This window comes from Oryzias latipes, chromosome 5 (assembly GCF_053564925.1).
Source record: "Oryzias latipes strain Hd-rR chromosome 5, Olatipes_Hd-rR_3.1".
Classification (NCBI taxonomy): domain Eukaryota; kingdom Metazoa; phylum Chordata; class Actinopteri; order Beloniformes; family Adrianichthyidae; genus Oryzias; species Oryzias latipes.
In genome coordinates, this window is record NC_136241.1 from 8,058,855 (window position 1) to 8,078,428 (window position 19,574).

At 40.1% G+C, this 19,574-nt stretch overlaps 1 protein-coding gene across 22 annotated transcripts in view; it reads left to right on the forward strand.

The window, feature by feature from the left end:
• foxp1b (forkhead box P1b) overlaps positions 1-19,574 on the forward strand; it is a 206,541-nt gene that overhangs the window by 52,512 nt on the left and 134,455 nt on the right. The window lies entirely within an intron of this gene.

The window sequence follows — 19,574 nt, forward strand, 5'->3', positions numbered from 1 at the left end:
ATTTATGCTGCACAAGTGTTTTGGAATAGATTAACATAATAAGTGATAAGCAAAAGAATGATGGCTCACCAAAGTAGACTCAATGTATTAAGCAGAAGAAACATTTTGAACTTTTATGTTAATTTTCACTGTCATAATTTTAAGAACTCTTGTGCTTTTGACCAAAGAAAAATAAAATTAATCATGAAAAAATGCTATTTTCTCTTCATATTCCTACATTTATTGATGAAAAATAAAGCAATAGTTGAGATACTAATCTTAATCGTAATAAAATGTAACTTCCAGCTGGACGGTGTCGGAGCTCAGACGTTTTTTCTGCTGCAGACATTTTACACACGCTGGTTGCTACAATAACAAAAATAAATACAAACCACGTTTTATTTTTGTGGCTTTGCTTCTCCTTCTGGGTTTTACTCTTAGAGAAACGGGCCAGAATAGTTGAAAATGGCAAAATCCCATTCGAACAGAACCGATACAAAGTCCAAATTCCATGTATGCTTTCAAGCACCATCAATATGAGACAGAGACACCTGATTAGCTAGAATCTAGACCAATCAGCAGGCTGTCTGATGGCAGCTTTGTCACTAAACTGAAACTTATGTGAGCAAAATCAAAGATAGGAAAAAAGTGAGATGAAACACACAGCATGCGAAAGGCACAAAAAAAATTGGGAAAAAATGTTTTTTAAAGCAAAGACAAAATTAATATTAATTTAATATAAAAGTATTGAATATTGTCATTTGCAACTTAGAAAGTTTTGTGTGCAAAATGGTGGTATAAACATCACTCCATACCTTTCCATGCACTCCAGATCAGAAGGAAAACCGCAGGTTTGCTGCTCCTTTTTCACCATGAGTCAAAGGTCATTCACAAGTGCTCTTTTTGTTCAACAAGCTTTCCAAGAATAACTTGCTGAAGTAACAAGGTTCTTTATAAAGAACATGCAAATGTAAAAGAGTTATTTTACCCCCCTCCCCCACCCCCCGGTCACAAAGAAGACCACCCCTAAATGTCCTGTCCTTCTCCCTTGGAGCACCTTCCCACTCCACATTTTTCTGCATACTTGGACCTCAACTCCACAGTCTGATGTTGCCAGCAGAGGTTGTTGTTGGGATTCTCAGTGAAGCCGAACAGTGTGGACGCTACTTCTTATTCATGTGTGTGTTTAATGTTTTTCATAAATATTACTATTTTTTCGTAGATAGTTTAAAATGATCAGATTTCATCAGCATTTCAAGCATTGGTTTAGGTCTTTAGTTATGTTATAATCTCTTCAGTGATGTTTTTTGTTGTCATATTTAACAACAATTTTTGGGGAGCAGAGCTTTTTATTGCGCGGCTTTTCAAATTTGAAACTCACTCCCATTAGACATTTGAAATGCTTGTTTTTTCCTGTCTTTAAACTTCTGAACAGCTTTTTTCTAAAAAAATCTTCTCTACCTACAGTTTGATTATTTTTCAAATTTTAAAGTTTATCTAATACAGGGTTTTTGGGGGTCTTAAAAAGTCTTAAAAGGTTTGAATTTGATAAGTTGGAAATAAGGCCTTAAAAAGCATTAAAAAAAGGTCTTATATTTTGGTATCCTGGTCTTAATAATAGTGCAGTTAAAAACAATTTCCATGACTCCATGACTTTTCTGGTTTAAAGTTTTATTTTTAACTCAAGATTATGTAAGTAAAGCACGTTATGCACCATTATGCTGTATGACAACTCCTAAAAAAGAAAAAGAAAAGGAAGAGTAAGGGGAAAAAAGAAGAACCTGGTTCTGCTATTTGTGATCAGGGCTGAAATGAAGTTGGTACGGTATGGTACTGCTACCTGTATAAGATGTGGCGGATGCACGCATGGCTTTGCGTTTAATATTTACTGCTTTAACACTCATAGAAAAGCAGCTGCAGGCTGATGCTGCTAAAACTGTGAACCAGGCAGCACTTTATCTCATCATTTTAGTGTCTGTGGTTTTTAGTGTCTTATCATCCCTACAAAATGTGATCTGCATCCCTCTCTCCTCTCATGTCATCCTCTAATTCTCTCACTTCCCTAAACAAGCACATTGAGCATGCATCTGTTACAGCTAGGATATATTTGATTTGTTGTGTCAATTCATTCACAGTCAAGGAGGCATAATACATGTGCAAGCTGGGGGTAGGTTAGTTTGTTGCGGGACAAGAAAAACAAGTAATGATTCCTACAGTTTTCTGAACACTATTGTTATTGATAGTTCAAGATAAAACCTGATGAAATGGTGGAAGTGAAACATGTAAAAACATTTATCTATCTATCTATCTATCTATCTATCTATCTATCTATCTATCTATCTATCTATCTATCTATCTATCTATCTATCTATCTATCTATCTATCTATCTATCTATCTATCTATCTATCTATCTATCTATCTATCTATCTATCTATCTATCTATCTATCTATCTATCTATCTCTCTATCTCTCTATCTCTCTATCTATCTATATCTCTATCTCTCTATCTCTCTATCTCTCTATCTATCTATCTATCTCATAGAAAAGCAGCTGCAGGCTGATGCTGCTAAAACTCTGTGGCTTAAATATATGATATCTGTGATGATCTGTCCCCACTGCTGTTCTGCATAGGTCTGAACCCCTCAGCCAAACAATCAACAAGACTGGCTATGGATACCGACTCAGAAATGGGGCCAACATCAGTCACCTCCTCTACATGGATGACATCAAGCTATATGCTGAGAGCGAGTGTGACTGACTCCCTGATCCACACCACCAGGATCTACAGTACTGGTATTGGGATGTCACTCGAGAAATGTAGCCGGATGGTGAAAAAGTGAGTCAAGGTAGTCCCCACAGGAGGGGTCTCACTTCCAGAAGTAACAATGGCAGACATTGAGGACAGTTACAAGTACCTTGGAATTCCACAGGCAAATGGCAACCTGGAGCAGGCAACAAGCTAAATACCTCCAATGGGTAAGGCAAGTACTGAGAAGCCAGCTCAATGTCAAGAACAAGACCCGGGCAATAAACAGCTACGCACTGCCAGTTATCAGATACCCTGCAGGAATACTAAGATGGCCAAAGGGAGAGATACAGACCACGGATGTTAAAACACGAAAGCTCCTCATCATGCATGGAGGGTTCCATCCAAAATCCAGCACTCTGAGACTGTACGCTAGCCACAAGGAAGGAGGCCGAGGACTAGTGAGCGTAGAAGCCACTATCCAGGATGAAACATCCAAGATGCACGAATACATCAAGCTCAAGGCCCCAACTGACAGTGTGCTCAGTGAATGTCTCAGGCAATGGAGAGCAGAGGATACAGTGCTGGAGGACAGATCCTCAATGGGAGGACAAACCCCTACATGGGATGTACCGCCAGACCATAACTGAAGTGGCTGATATCAAGAAGTCCTACCAATGGCTACAAAGTTCTGGCCTACAGGACAGCACTGAAGCCCTCATCCTGGCAGCTCAGGAACATGCCCTGAGCATCAAGGGCGATAGAGGCTCAGATCTACCACACCAGACAAGACCCAAGGTGTAGGCTGTGCAAAGAGGCGCCTGACACAATCCAGCACATAACTGCAGGGTGTAAGATGCTGGCAGGGAAAGCATACATGAAGAGCCACAATCAAGTGGTTGGAATAATATACAGGAACATGTGTGCAGAATATGGACTGGAAATCCCAAGATCAAAATGGGAAGCGCCTCCCAAGGTGGTAGAGAATGAGAGGGCAAAAATCCTGTGGGACTTCCAGATCCAGACTAATAAGATGGCAATGGTGAACCAACCAGACATTGTAGTGGTGGATAAAGAACAGAAGAAAGCAGTTGTGGTGGATGTGGGAATGTAGGAACCCTGTAAAATATGTATTGCATAATATATAGTTTTGATCTCTTGTAGGGTTTTTTAAATAAAAATGTTCTCTTACTATTATAATTATTATTATTATTGTTAAAATTACGGTGGCCGAGAGGTTAATGGCCCATTTACATTTAAAATACTAAGAGAACAAATCCCAGTACAAATGAATAAATACTGAAACACAACAGCAAATAACTGAACAAATTACAGAGTCCTGAAACACAAAAGACAATTTTCTGTTATGTTGAATGGGGCTGAACCCAGAAGCAGGACAGAAACTGTACTTGGATGAAATAATAGTTTTTATTGAGTCCCAGTAGTGGTAAAGGGTTCCTGGTCTCCTCCCACACCCACAAGGGGATGATCTTCGCACCTGCCACCTATCAGCTCATACTTTATCTGGTCATTTGTAATGTTTTTTGTTATTCGGTATTTGGTAATTTGCACCCAAATTTGCTTTTGTGTTTCAGGACTCTGTAATTTGTTCCACGATTTGCTGTTGTGTTTTGTGATTTGCTGTTGTGTTTCAGGACTCTGTAATTTGTTCTGTAATTAACTGTCGTGTTTCAGTATTTGTTTATCTGTACTGGGATTTGTTGTTGTTGTATCTTAAATGTAAACGTGTCTTTCACCTCTCGGCCACCGTATAAAATAAAAATAGTGCATTATGGTTGTCTCACCAAGGGCCGACTTTGGCAGCCTTTCTTATTAGGAGCAGTATCTTACTCTGATGTGTTTGGTTGTCCCACTAAAATTACATTAGGTGTCAACAATTTTCTTTATGAGAAACCCTTATATTTGCAGTGGCAAGCTTTTTCATTAAAAGCCTGACACTTGGATATGTATTAAAAAGATACTAATGCTCTGTGTCTGATTAGTTTATGAAGAGAAAAGGTCTTTTAAGCGTTAACTTTTAATATAAGGCAAACATTACTCTTTCATCAACAAAGGCATAAATCTTTTTTTTTTATTCTTAAGATAGCTAAAGATTATTCTGTGATTTATTCAGCTGGCACAAACTGTTATCACCCCCTTCATTCTAACAATTCCCAATCTCCTCAACCATGAGCTTGAGGTTGCTTTTGTCATGATTGATTTATCTGTATATTTTCATCAGCATCTTGTGTTTCGTCTGATGGTTAGCATGGTGTGAGACAATGTGTGTTGTTAATGGTCCCATGCCCAGGGTTGCTGCTAATGACATGGTAGTAATTGTTTGTCAGTGTGATAATGTGGTGTTTCCTATTTTCTTGTGAAGTTGGACATTTGATGAAGGAGGGATCTTGTCAGAAAGATGAAGTGCTATCATTTGTCACTCGCTAAATGAGCTTCTCTCCAGACATCTTTTTGGTTTTCATTGGCATTATCATATTCGCATATCCTTCTTTTTTGGCTTATTACCACAATCTTCAGTGTGCTGCTTTAAATGTTAAGAAATCTACACTTAACCCAGTTTTGTAAATACATTTATAAACTTAGATCATTTTAAGGGGAAACAGCACATTGTGTAAAACTACTGCAGCATAAAGGAGAACAAACATTGTTTACATGCTACGCTAAAATGTATGCATCAGGCCATGACAATGTGAAAAAAAGGTTAGTCTTTCATGTGAACACAACCTGAAAACCCAAACTGTACGTGGCCTATTCCAATCTGCCATTATTTATGTAACACATTAAAAGATTCAAAATACAAACGAAAAATACTTAATGTCTAAAAAATACAATACTCAAAATAAGTTAGGGATCTTGTTATTTTACATGAAATAAGTATAAGTTTACTAAAAATGAATGATAAGAAACACATTTTTCATCAGTTAGAAATATTTTTGCCCCAAAAAGGATGACAATAATAAAGATAGCCTCACATAACAAGCATTGACCATGTCAGTAGCGGGTATTTTCATCATTTGCTGCAATAACAGCTTGACAGCAATGTCTCCTGCTCCTCACTAAACTCATGATTTTGTTCCGAGGCGTTCCACTCTTCCGCAAGTTCTACATTTAGTTCTACAGGTCACTTGGGGGCCCGATCATCCAGTCTCTGCTTTAGCTGGTCCCAGACCTGCTCTATGGGGTTCAGGTCAGAGGTCATTGCTTGCCACACTCACTTCCTGAAGTCCAGCTGTTACAATTGTGGCACCATGTGGTAAAGCAAAATCATCCATAAACAGAAAGTGGAGGGTTTTCTGGTGGAATTCGGGGATGATGAAGGTTCCATGATGTCTCTGAGGTCAGAACCTGCAGTGACTGGACCATCTACAATAACCAAATCTGCTCTGACTGGTGTTGCCTTTCCAGACTCTTGTACCTTCTTCACCAAAACCATGTTGACCTCAGCGTATAGCTCATCTACTTTCTCCAGCAATGCTGACGACCGTCATTTCTGTGCACGGGGACCTGACACTCATCAGTGAACAGAACGGTAGACCATTGCTGCATGGTTAAGCTCTCATGGTCTTGTATTGCAAATGTTCACGTGGTGTCTTGGTGTCAGTGAAGTCACCTGCAACGATCGTCTGTCACTTCAGTCAAAGCGGTGGAGTCGGTTGTGAATGGTTGGTCTGTAAACCCTAGTACCCCTCACATCTGGTAAATGGGCCTGCAGCTGTGTGGCGTATGCTAAACCATGCCTGAGGACAGAGGTGCTCAGGTTCTGGTCATGGTTGTGATTTGTCACTGGTGGTGCTCCACTCCTGAATCTGTTACAAACTCTGCCAGTGAGACTCACCAAGTTCACCTGCAATATCCGTCTACTATAACCTGCACAAAATATCGCAAATGTATCGTTATCGCGTTATCAAGCTGTTCAATTTGCATATCGCCAAATTCTGCGAAAATTGTGTCAAATGGTGATCTTTAATGTGCCACAATCAATCTTATGGCAGCTTGAAGTATATAACAAATCAAACCTTTATGCATTTGACCAATCGGATAGACTCCTTTACATCACTGACCAATCAGATGAAGCCCTTTTGTGTTATATCTTTGCCTACCTATGTAGACGAGGGTCCTTTGGAGTGTAGTTTAAGTTATGTTGACTCTTATTTGAAATAAACTGTTGTAGTGAAATGGAATTGATGTATATAGTTTTTTTGCTATTTTTTCATTTATCGCAAGTTATATCGTCATCGGAACATCGATCACTAATATCGCAAATCACAAGGTTTCTTCATATCTTGCTGTCCTAGTCTACTACCAACCTGAAGGCTCAATGGCTAGGTGGTGCTGCTCGTCAATTGAGTGTGTTCATGGCTGTTTGAGTAATAAACTTGGAATGACTTACTAACTAAATTAGCTTTTTAGACCCACAGAATGGTGATATTGATGAAACATTGAAAAGTGTTTTCTTTAAAGATTTTGGGGTTTTGTCCCAAGTAAGACACACTGAACATAGTGAAGCTATTATGTGGAAAACACAAAATGATGTGTGTCTATCAACTTAAGACAATTGTCTCTCCATTCCAAAAATCTGTGAAGTGAAACAAACACAGTGATTACAACATCCACTGAGTTTTTGACAATTTTCCTAACGTATTGTGAGTAATATAAATTGTCTTTTCTCTTTACTACATGTAAATTTTAGGCAAAAATAATCCAAATGTGTTGATACTTGTCAGGAGTCAGAAATCTGTCTCCCCCTCTGGTCACCAGAGCTCAGTGCGAGGTATTTTTTGTGCCACTCTGCCTTCCTTATCGAGCGTTATATCTGGACCTGATCTTCTGTCTGCTGACCCTGTTTCTGACTCTGTTGGCTTCCTGCCTGCCGCCTGCTCCGACCCTTGCCTGGATTATTGACTACCCTGTCTCTCCTCTAATTATCTTATCCCTGCTATGGACCCCTGCCTGCCTGACCCTTATTTAGCTTTGCGGACTTTTAGCTGAGCTAATAAACCTGCTGCATTTGGATCCAGCTGTCCACCTGTTCTTGTGACAATACTCAACACTTCAAGACCATCATACTTTCTTTTTTAACTTTTGTGTAATTGGTTATCTTTTGGGTTACTCTTCACACAGTGGTAAGGCCTAAAAATCTAACATGCCATGTCGACTTTCCTGGAAAAATAAAAATCAGTCTCATCTGATGCTTTAATGACACCTCAGGCAGTCAATTGTCACTTGGTTAAGGTCTAGACGTCTCATTATTAGCTTACTAATATTTTCTAAGACATAACTTATTGAATTATTGTTAGAAACAATTTTAAGTCCTACAACTTGACAAAGTTGCAAAAAATACTTGCATGTATAACTTAGTCTAAATAGTCAGCAGTTCTTGTTGGGCATAGTCAATTTCTTCAGTCATTGTAGGCCAGTTTTGGATAACAATTTTCTTGATTGTTTTCATCACATATACTTTCATTTATTGATGTATTTATGTTGTTCCCATCAATTTTTAGAGTTGCTGAATTCTAAGTAGAACATTTTTTTATCAGGTCTTTATGCTTCTCACTTTACAAAAAAGTTTCTTTTTAATACTGCCCATCATCATATTCATGAAAGAGGAAGCTCCAAGTCTGGAGAGTGTTAGAGTGTTTTGCTCTACACTAGAGCTGTGACGGTGAGGGATTTTTGATAAACGTGGTGATGAAGCAGCAGGAGTCGCGGCGTCAGTACCACACATACACAAACACAAAATCCTCCGGCGGGTGGCCGCGTCGCGCACTCCATTACAAGCAACTTGTAATGGAAATGAATACAATGGAAATTCCCCCAGAAGCCCTTGAAGTTTGAACACAGGACTCGCAGAAAAAGTAAATTATTAGCAAAGATGAATGTGTTTATTATAGTTCAAATCCCACACCATATGCAGAACTTAAAAAAAAAAAGAGGAACGTGCGATGACGTGCAATGCTGAGTTATATCGTCAGTGCTGCGGTTATCGTCACACCCCTACTCTACACTATTGGAAATCATTATTTTTCAGATTATCACTTTTTAACGCACGCCGTGGAAGCTTGAACTTGCTTCCGCGAAGTGCGTTAAAAAATGATAACTCATACTTCGAAGGCCATTACCCCACTTATACTATGGTCACTTACAAAAGAAATAAATATTAACCAGTATTTAGTCCTTAATTCTTGTTTTTTTTCCCCGATTTAGATAGCTTTCTTCACAAAAAGCGGTTTATTTGTTACGTGGTGCGGCGCCTTGTCATGGTAACGTGACAAGGCGCCGCACCACCGCTGCAGTCAAGATTTGGCGATATAAAGCGATATATATATGCTGATTGTCCCAATGGGTTGAATAAAGCATCAGTTCAGAGAGAAAGTTCATCTCTTACCGCTTGTTTTTGTCCAGATGAGGAAGCTAAAGGTTGTTTTAAAGAAGCCAGTGCAGTGATACAGAAGATTTAAGATATGTGACCCGAACTTCTTTTTTTTGCGACTATCACTGTGCGTTATCACTTTTTAATGCACACCCAGCAGCCAATCAGAATCGAGTTTTCACCTGGAACATGGTATAAATGTTTTTAATATTTAGAAAGTATTGCTGTGTGATGTATTTTGGATTGCTATCTAACTCAAGCTTGTCATAGACCGATAAGGAGATAAGGGATAGATGCATGTTTTTATAAAAAAAAAACAAAAAAAAACTTGAAGTTGAAAGCTGCTATAGATTACTTTTTCTTTCACAAGTAAGTCTTGCTTTCTGTGAAAACTTGACATTGATAATTGTAAAACTGCAACAAAGAAAACATCAGTAGTGAGACAATAGTGTTAACTGTGCTGACATAAAGAATATGTTAACTGAATTTCTCCAGAAAGCAAGAAGTGAAATTACTGAGTTTGGTAATATTCTTAGTGTTTGGTGTCAGTTGCTGCTTCCTTAAATTTAACATTTTTAGTGAAAAGACAATTTCATCATCATCTTCTGTGGAAAGATGCTTTTGCTTCATGTCATTGTGCTGATTTTACAAGACTCATTCACACCTTTTTTTAACATGTCTTTGTCAATCAGATCAGAAGTGGCCATCTCTAATTATGTCAGTTCACACCTGGCTTCAGAATGTGTCACCACACTTGTGAGGAGATCGCACTTCCCTACTTTGTAAACTCTGGCAATAAATATAGACACTGCTTACACAAATCCAATGTCCTCATTCTGTTTCTGTTTATTTCTGTAAGGCTAAGTAGATATCAGATCACCCATTACCTGCATTTGTTCAAAATCATACAGTTGCACACCAATTCATGCACTTTTTACAAGTAAACCTTCAGGAAAGTGAATGAACTGTCTTCCACTCACATGCTTTAGAAAGTTCTATATCTCATTGGCTGAGAAGCAAATTGGCATGAAGCACTACACCCAATTAGCCGAGACACCACCATGCGGGTCATGAGTCCTCTTTCCATTAATGTTGCTGAATGGCTAACCATGTCACAGAGCACAGTAACCAAAGGTCAGTATGTATCTATTTATCATACTAAAAAGCCACATTTGTCAACCTGTATTTTTCCTTTTTTTGTTGCTTTACAAACCTTGAAACTGAAGGCTGCATGGATTTGCTGAGTTCTTAGTTTTGACCAGCTCAGAGAAGAACACCTTAAAACAGAGTTTGCATAGATTAATTAGGTTGCAGAGTTAATCAATAAAGGAAAAATCAAATTAATCAAGCACCATACCTCAGCTAGATTCAACTGTTAGATGGACCAAATGATGGAAAGGCAAAGACCTGAGGTACAAAAAGGCCCTTTTTGGTTTCTGTTTGCTTAGTCCAAATGTCTTTCTCCTTCTTCTTTATGACATAAAGAAGTAATTGAACTAAAGAAAACTTTGAACCTTATGCGGATTCCTTTTGTTGGACGGGCTGCTTGATTTTGAGTTTACCTAGTTAAGTTGTTTTGACTTGGTGTCATGTCTTCAATATATGAAAACAATGACTTTTAACCAAGAGGTGTCCAAACCTTTGTCCAAACTTTTTGCAAAGAGGGCCTGATTTGGTAAGGTGGAAAATGTGTGAGGGCCAACCATTCAGCCTGACATTCTTTTAACTATTTTAACAACATTAAATTTAAATGAACTATTTAATGAACATTTTATTGCCGTGGGATATTTCTTATCTTCCCATAGAACAAAGACAACTAAATACATTTTTACCAAAATCACTGTGAGTTTGTACGTTTTTCGGGCCATTTATTCCCAGTTAGCTTGTGGTAGCTAGCATGTCGAGTAGTGCCTCTTCGTGGTGAAAATGAAAACATGATTTAGCTAATCATGAACAAGAAGTTGTACACAGAGTCTGTCAAAAACAACACCCAAGTTTAGGCTCCTTTCAACTTCTTTCGAAATCAGTAACCCTCAATCATATAATGTAATTCTAGTGGATTCTGAAGTGGAGAAAAGCGGCCTAGCACTGATATGCGGCACTACAGTAGTGAAGTGTTTTCGCAATCAACCAAAATCAGCTGATTCTGTCGTAGAGAAAAGTGGCTTTGGGCCGTTATGCAACACTTTGTGTTAGTAAAGAAGTAAAAATTAAGAGTTGCATATGCAAAGCCACTTTTCTCTGCGTCAGAATTCATTGGAATGATGTTAAGCATGGAAACAGTCGAACAATTACAGTAATTCACAGAGCGTGTGTTACTTTAAGGTTGATGGTTACGTCTCCGGTGTTAAATGGTTGAACATCATGTGTCTTTTGAGTGTTTGGCCAACAATGTTCACAATCTAGGATTGTGTATCCCTGTTTCTTCTTCGTACATTCTAGGACCGCTTATGTAGACCACCAGCTACAGCGTTATCTCAACAAGTTATTCAGTTTGTCGTTAGAATTTACATTTTAGAGCATGTTTCTGGCAATACTAAACCACAGAATAAACATATTTGTTCTCTATCATAGAATTGTTTAAAACTTATCTTCTACATATTTATGGAAGACAACAAAAATCAAAGTAAAGGAAAAATCCCAAACAAGATAAAACCATGAATCTACTATTTATAATAAGAGCAAAAGCCCTGCATTCAGGTGTGAGGACCTAAACTGCTTTTTACTCAGCTGCTCTGTTCTGCTTCTGAAGTGTCGGTATTCCGCCTGGTTTTGTTTAAAAGAACTAAACTCGTACCGGTGTAGAGTTTAACCTGTCTAGGAGCTGAAACAGAGGAGGAAATGTTGCTTTTTGGCTGAACCAGCTGCATGGTTCTACAGTGACAGTGATGTGTTTGATGAAATCATTTATTTAGTGAGTGCATACGTGAATGACGGTCATCGACCGGGTTTCTACAAATAAAATCAGAAAGAACTTCCCATTGACATTGAAAGCTCCACTGCCATCTTAAGCTCTGGTGTCAGGTCTCCTGCCACTGCAGCTGTAAAATGACATTTCTTTGTATTCTTATTCTCAAGTGTATCCACAATTGAGTCTTAATTGGTCGTGTACATGCCAGCAAGTACACAAGTCCAAACTTGGCATCTTTGATATTAAGGAGAAAACTCTTCCTTTGTTTCTAATCAGCTCAAATCCAGTTGTAGGGTTAAGGGCAGATTTGTCCTGATAAAAGTCTAATGAGCTAAACAAGCCAAACAAAGGAGAGGTGTGCTCAATAGGCCTCCTGGGGGAGCGACTTACTGTCAGTTTTTCCCCCTTGTCCTCCTTTTTCTCTTCACATTGATTCATGTCCTTACTGTTTGGTCACAAGCTGTCTTCTCCCACACACATGGATGCTCAAACCAGTTCCTGTTGCCTTTGCTTTTATATTATCACCTGGATGTTAAAACTGTTTTTTTTTTCTTCAAGGACAAATGCTGTAGGAAAAGGCAGATCCTGTGTGAAGTCCCTTAGCTCTCACTGAGCAGCAGATCCCTTTTCAACACCAGCTGTTCTCTCAGATACACCAGGCTGTGGTGAAATTCTCTTAATATAATTCTGGGACTCTGGAGAATAGTGCAAAACAAGTGTGCCAGCAAGGAGAATGTTGAATGTTTCATCAGTGGGTTTCTACGGGCTGAGTTAGTGGGCAGTTCTCTCATTCATGAGCAGATGTTCAGTGCAGTTGCACTCGGCAGTTGATGTGAACCTATTGGCCTATTTGCCACTGGCTGCAAGGACGTTGGCAGTGATCTGGCATCGGAGAATTACTCCCTGTAAAATGTACAGCCACGGAAAGCACTGCCCTGGCCCTTTTTCCCATTTCACAGCCTAAGAGCTGGATCCTGGACGGAGGCTGACAGCCCATCCGTCTTCAGTCAGACAGTGATGAAAGACTTGCCAATGTTTTCTTAGGGAATAGCTATAAAGTACCTACAAATAAATTATTTCAATAAGTTTCATATTCACTTCTAATGCTTAGTGTAAATTACAACCAAGCGGGTTCATTTTTAGAAATGTGTGTGCTTATTTCGACCAGCTCCTGCTGCTGGGCTGAAAAAAATATACATGCAAAATATATATTTTTTAGAGTTTAAAGAGGACATTTCTTAAAACAAGGCACGAACATTGGGGCAACTGTTTGGCACTGAGTAATGCAGCTTTTTCCAGTGGTGGGCCTTATTCTCTCTTCAGTCTAGAGCTTTAGGCATTAGCCTCAACTGCCCTTATAGGTGGAGACTGGCTGTCTGCAGGTGACATGGTTAAAACTGTAGCACGAAATATCAAGGTTGTAAACGTTCTGTAAGCCCAAAGAGCAAAATGTTCATAAACATTTTTCTATGGGCATGCTGCAAGCGAAAGGTTGTAGCAAACACTTATACAAGACGCAAGTCATAGTTAGTGAGACAAAGGCACCTATGGATTTTTAATGCTTTTTAAATGCCAAATCCCGTAGACAGCACAAGGATTCTGTTTGTGCTGTTCACGTTGAGACAATCACAGTGTATTTTGTACGGAAATCGTACGGGTACTTGGGGATCACGTGCAAACCTTGTGGGTGTAGCATTTGTGCGCAGTCAGTAAGAAGTCAGTACTCACACTTCACTAAAGACTAGAGTGTGGCGTAAGGACACCGTATGACAGCATCACCGGTTCGTCATAAGTACGTGTAACGCGCATTATCCTTTCAAATACTTCACAAGACCAGACGCACAACAATGGTACGTTACATTTTCATGACATAAAACGAGCATCAAGGGAATTTCCAGATAAACCTATGCTCCTCTCTACGACCCTCCACGGGCTCAGACAACCCAACAGCCCATAGCTCCCATTCGGGTCAGTGCTTGTACGGGTGCATGAGCCTAAGGCTTTAGACATCTGTATGCCACACCGCCCAGCCTGGGTTTGATTCGACTGTAGATCTGTTACAGTTCATGAGATTGGAGCATGATATCAGATTTAATAAGCTTCATGCCAATCATCTCCAGTTTTGTATAAAGCTCATCACAGGGAAGCGGTGCATATGGGACTAAAACAGTGGAAATGACAAGCTCTTGTTTCTCCTGCACATCTCATTTTCCCTTTCTAATTGGTCGTTTTCAGGTTGACTTTACGAGAGCAAAACTAATTAGTGTTTCTAAATCCAGCAGAAAAAAACCCTCAGAATGATTGTTCTGGTTTCCTCTCCAGTGTCAGGTGCTCAGCTTGAAAATATGACAGATCATTTTCAAACTGCTTATATTTTTAGACGCTCCAGCAAAATGTCCCTCTTGGTCTTTGGGCGTTTGGTTTGGCAGGATCGAGGGACAGGGGTTGCCCTCTTGCATGTGTACTCTTTTTGTGATTCATAGGAAGTTTGGACTTGGAGCCAGTGGAAGAAAAACAATGCGTTGTGTTTTAGGTGGGGTTGCGTCTGCTTTGATTGGGAACGTCCTGCTGACCAGAGCAGTGTAGCACGTTTACAGTAGCTGTGACATTGATGTTACCTCGCTGGAAAACCCTGCAGCTGCATGAAGCCCTCAGGAAACCCAGTGCAGAACTGCATGGGCGGTCATCAGCACATGGAGAAGAGAATAAGCCCTGTTTGAGTTGGCAGACGCTTCCCTCTCAGGGAACTTTTGCTGCCTCTGCAGAAAGGCCAGTGGCGTCGGCTCTGGTGGAGCGGCGGTGAATCAGAGGGCAGGATGGGCTTTTTCCATCTCTCCGCCCTTTCAGGAAACACATTTTGCCCTTTCTTCCCTGTGTGTTTGCAAACGAAGGGGAGTTAGGGTAAAGGGAGATTGTGAACTAGATGACAATGCAAAGCTGTGAAAAGCTTCAACATCAGGATCAAAGATGATCAGAGTCTTGTATGAAGCTTTGGGTATACTGAATCAAAAACCAACTCTATTTATATTTTCTCATCAGTGCTGTGGGAATTTAGTCTTCAGAATGCAGTAATTAAAATAATGCTTGATCTAAGGTTAGGGAGGAGCAGGGTTTAACTGCAATTAGAGCTATGCTCAAATTAATTTGGAGTCAGTTACAGTTTTTGGAATATGCTATTGTTTGTTTAATCAAGGGAGTTCTAGTTTGAGAGGCTGAACGTGTATTGATGGATTTTTAAAAGGGGTCACTAGGAAAGCAGTTCTGCGCTGCCGGAGTGAATGTTAATTTGAATGTGACCTGTTTTGGGTATATTATCCCACAAAAGAATGTGCACACGGTTGCAGCACTGCTCTCAGCTGAGGGTCATCAGTTGCGAAACTGCAGCTATTGGGGTGACGGTGGAAATAGAAGAGTGTTTCATTTTTTCCATAAGCTTGAAGCACCCACACACACACACACACACACACCCACCCTCTTCACTACCTCTTCTCCTGCTTCGACCTGCTGCTTTCTGGACCAGCTAACAGACACCAGCAGTAACATCCTGTGGAGCCAGACTTCAAGGTGTCTCCTGTGCTCAAGAGCCGTGGTCACAAACAGCTAGAACTTCGCTCATTTGCCATGTGATTGTATGAAATAGTGCCACATCAGAGTTGTTTTTGAGTCTGAATGCCACACGGCGATAAGAATGAATTTGCATGCGCTCATTTCAGGACACAGTTGCTCAGTGACATCCAGTTATATGTCCAGTTAGACTCCTGTTGGTGCTTACTGGGACGCAAACCTGACCATCACAGACAGTAGCAGCTGACAACACTGTCTGCCTATGTTTACCATCATTAAAGTCACTACACTCTTTGTGTTTTGGAAAAACTTGTCTAAAACAAGCAGCCACCCCAGAAAATCCGGCACTACAAAGATTTTTTAAAGCCACTGGTGTAGCGTAAACACAGAACATGGCGAACCTTCACACAGGAAGAACTTCACCTTGAACCTGCTGATCGCCTGATAGTCTCCATCAACATTGCTCAGGTGTGTTTTGTATCTCAGACTGACCTCACTGATTTAAATTGAAAAGGCTTATCAGAGGGATGGATTTTGATCAGAGTTTATTTGTTTTTTAATTTAATACTCATTAAACTGTTGTTGGTTTTTCTACTAAATGTAAAGGCAGTAACACTCTCAGCCACATGTGACTGCTGTTTCACAGGAACACCTCATATCCGGTAACGAACGCACATTTTCTCTGTCTCTGTCTCTGTGTTAACACATCAACACTCACCATGTAGTGACCATGTGGTGATGTGGACCAGTATCTCTTAATAAAACCCAGCTGCTGAATGATCAAATATTCTCTAATTAAAGCCAGAGTGCATCCTCTCTGGAATGCTAACAACCTGTGATGTTTCCAGAGGAATTTTCAACGCTGGTCTTAGATTGGATTGAAGCTGAGAGTTTTGGGTTCAGACAGAGGCGGGGCAGTGTTCATGTGGCAAACCTACATGAGGCATGTTGTTTGCATCCGTGTCAGATTGAGGCTAATGAAGGACAGACTGATCCTTGGATGCAAGCCCTAAGTAAATGATCCCTCTGTGAATATATTAGAGCGCCATAGAAGTGCTGCGCCTCCCTGCTGCGTCTGCGTGGCTGCATGTTGTCTTTGGTCTGATTAGGCTGGTCAAAATTGGAGTCACGCTCTTCAGTCATGTTGTGGATGGCTGAAATGAGTTTCATCAGCTTTTTTCGTACTATGTTGTCGTTTTTGTGGGCAGTTGTTAAGTCATAATGATAACTTCCAGGTTAGTGAATTGGTAAAACAGTTTGATAGTAAATGGAAAGGATGAGTGTTTTGTTATTTGATCATGTAAATGAGCTCGCTCAAATTTTTCCCCACCTGCTGAAGAGCGATTGCATTTGCATGACAGACTGGGTTTGGTGCTTGTACACGTCGTTCACACAGGAAAACCTCCGGTTTATGTTTTACATTTCATCTTTTTAGCTTTAGATTTTTTATGTTTAGGTATTGTTCCCAATCCAAATGTTTTACTGCATTGGCACAGCAATGAATAATAATAAGCACCTATTGACAACTTCACCAGCATGCCACATCTGACAGTAACAATTGTGTGGGACTTTTGAGAGCACAGTGAAGTGAATGGGAAATGCACTCTCTCCTGCTCTTATCATCTTCCATTACTGCTTTTGCTCAGTTAATGAATCTAATTTGCTTTCACTGACGCAGCCCATGTTCTTCATACGTGAACTGGATGGACTTAGCTTGTCGTGGTCACTGCCCGTGTGTGAAAGTCTTAAAAATACCTGTGGAGTTCATCAAGTAAACATTGTTAGTGGTCAAAACCCACCTACCACAGATGTGATTAACCACTGGATATAATAGTTACTTTGATGACAGAGAGAAATTACGTCATTTCTTATCTAATATAAAGGAATATATAAGTTGGTCATCTTGATTTTAATGAACACTAAATGGTAACTTTGTTTTCTTGCAATTATTACAATTCTTTTTAACCAGCAAATTGAAGTAAGTCTGGTGTTGTGTTAGTGCTCTGCATCTTTGTGCTTAGCAGCAGGCTATGACAGCTGACGACTGATGGCATCAGATGCCAATGGTGCATCTTGAAGTCCTGCTGACCTTCCACTGATGCAGACCATGCTGGCCCGCTCGCAAGCATGAGCCCTGTTTGTAAACATGAAAGGAAGCTTGAGAAGCATATTTGGCCCAGTCACCCTCAACAGGCACAACACAACATGACAAGCAACAGATGTGTCACACAGGCTAAAATCAAATCAGTCGTCCAACACGGGCTTGTTCTCACCATCAGACATGTTTGTGGGATGAAGCAGGAACGTAGCGAGCACTGCTGGCAGATGAGACAAGACAGCGCCTCTGCTGCTCCCAGCCTTCTGTCTGCGAGAGGACAGGCCTGTGTGGAGGCTGCTTTGACACCCCAGTCACTTTGTCATCCATGTGCTCACTGCAGCTATGATCACATACACACATGGTATTCAAAGGGTGTCACATCAGCCGGGTGACAGGTAGGCACCCAACGAGACAACAGCCAGAGGGGATGTCCTTTTCCATATGCGGCGGGAGAACAAATGTGTGCCAAAACAAAATAACATCATTTGACATCACAGTGATCACAGGCTGTATTTTCTTCACTTTGGAGAGCAGTCCTTTGCTCAGTGTAGTTTGACTGCAGACTAGACACCTGAAGGATGTGATGGGAACCAAAGACACACTTGGTCTAGCTGTCAGGTCTGTGCGGTGACCGTTTGGTTTAACACTAGCAAAAGGCCATTTAGCTTTGTACTGTGAAGACGCTAATGAAAATGTGAGAATCTTTATCTGCACCATGAGCAAGTGCTGGGGCTTGATGTAGAGCTGTGGGTGGTGGAACTGAGCTATTTTTTCTGTGGTAACTAAAACCCACTCTAAGTTATATTCCAGTTTTTCCACTGCAGTGTTGAAGGCAACGTTTACTGATGGAAATCTAGCCCAAAACACTGCCATGTAAATACAGCTTATCAGCCTCGTCAATTTGGTTAAGTGGCATGTGCGTGGGTGAATCATGCATCTACCCGTGGGGCTTTGACACAGGACACATACTTTTTACATTTTTAAAATGAGCTATCTTACATTTTTAACAAGTATGCACACAAAGCATACACATGAAAATTAGTCTGTTGGGCTATTATGAAACCCAGATAAGTGCAGAGGGTTGACAGATGTAACTATACATTCAGCATGTGCAGAAAATGGAAATTAAAATAAGATTCTAATCTAAAGTGAATCATTTAAATATTCAAATATAACACCAAACAGTAAAATATCACATGACTTTTATGTTTTGCATACAACTTTATTTGCTGCTGGGAGTTAAGACTAACACAAGAACAATGAGGCAGTGGAAAAACAACTAACTGAAGGACAAAGACTTTAAATAAAAATGCAAAATAAAGAAATAAATAACAACTTGATATAAAATAGCAACTTGTAAGACACTATTAGGCAGTACACACTCTTCATAACAGATAAGCAGAAATGTGCTATTTAATGCATCACATTTTCTTATAAAATCCTATTAAAAATACAGCAGGAAAAATACTGTTTGTACAAATTTGTTACAGAGGATTAGCAACACAGTGTTAGCTAATAATATTTTCATATTCTACTGTTTTTATATTTTAACTTTTCTATTTATCACTTCTACATTTTAGACTGTTTACAAGTGTTTCCTCATCCCTGGCTGAGGTGTTGGTGTTTGGGCTCCCAGAGTTTCGGCCATGCTTGTCCTCAGGTATCTCTTGTTCCGGGTCCTCTGAGCTGCCTGGCCTGGTGTGCCCACGAGGGGTGCACTAGACCTGGGGGTTGGGGGTCTGTGGCGTGGGAGGTGCCGGGCATGAGTTGTGCTTGTGCTGAATAGATGCTGACCCCAGCCAACAGGAGGACAGGGCGGACGGCACCTTCTGGGTTCTCTCTTCTTACGCTTTTTTTTTTGTCATTTTTCTTTTACTTGTTTGT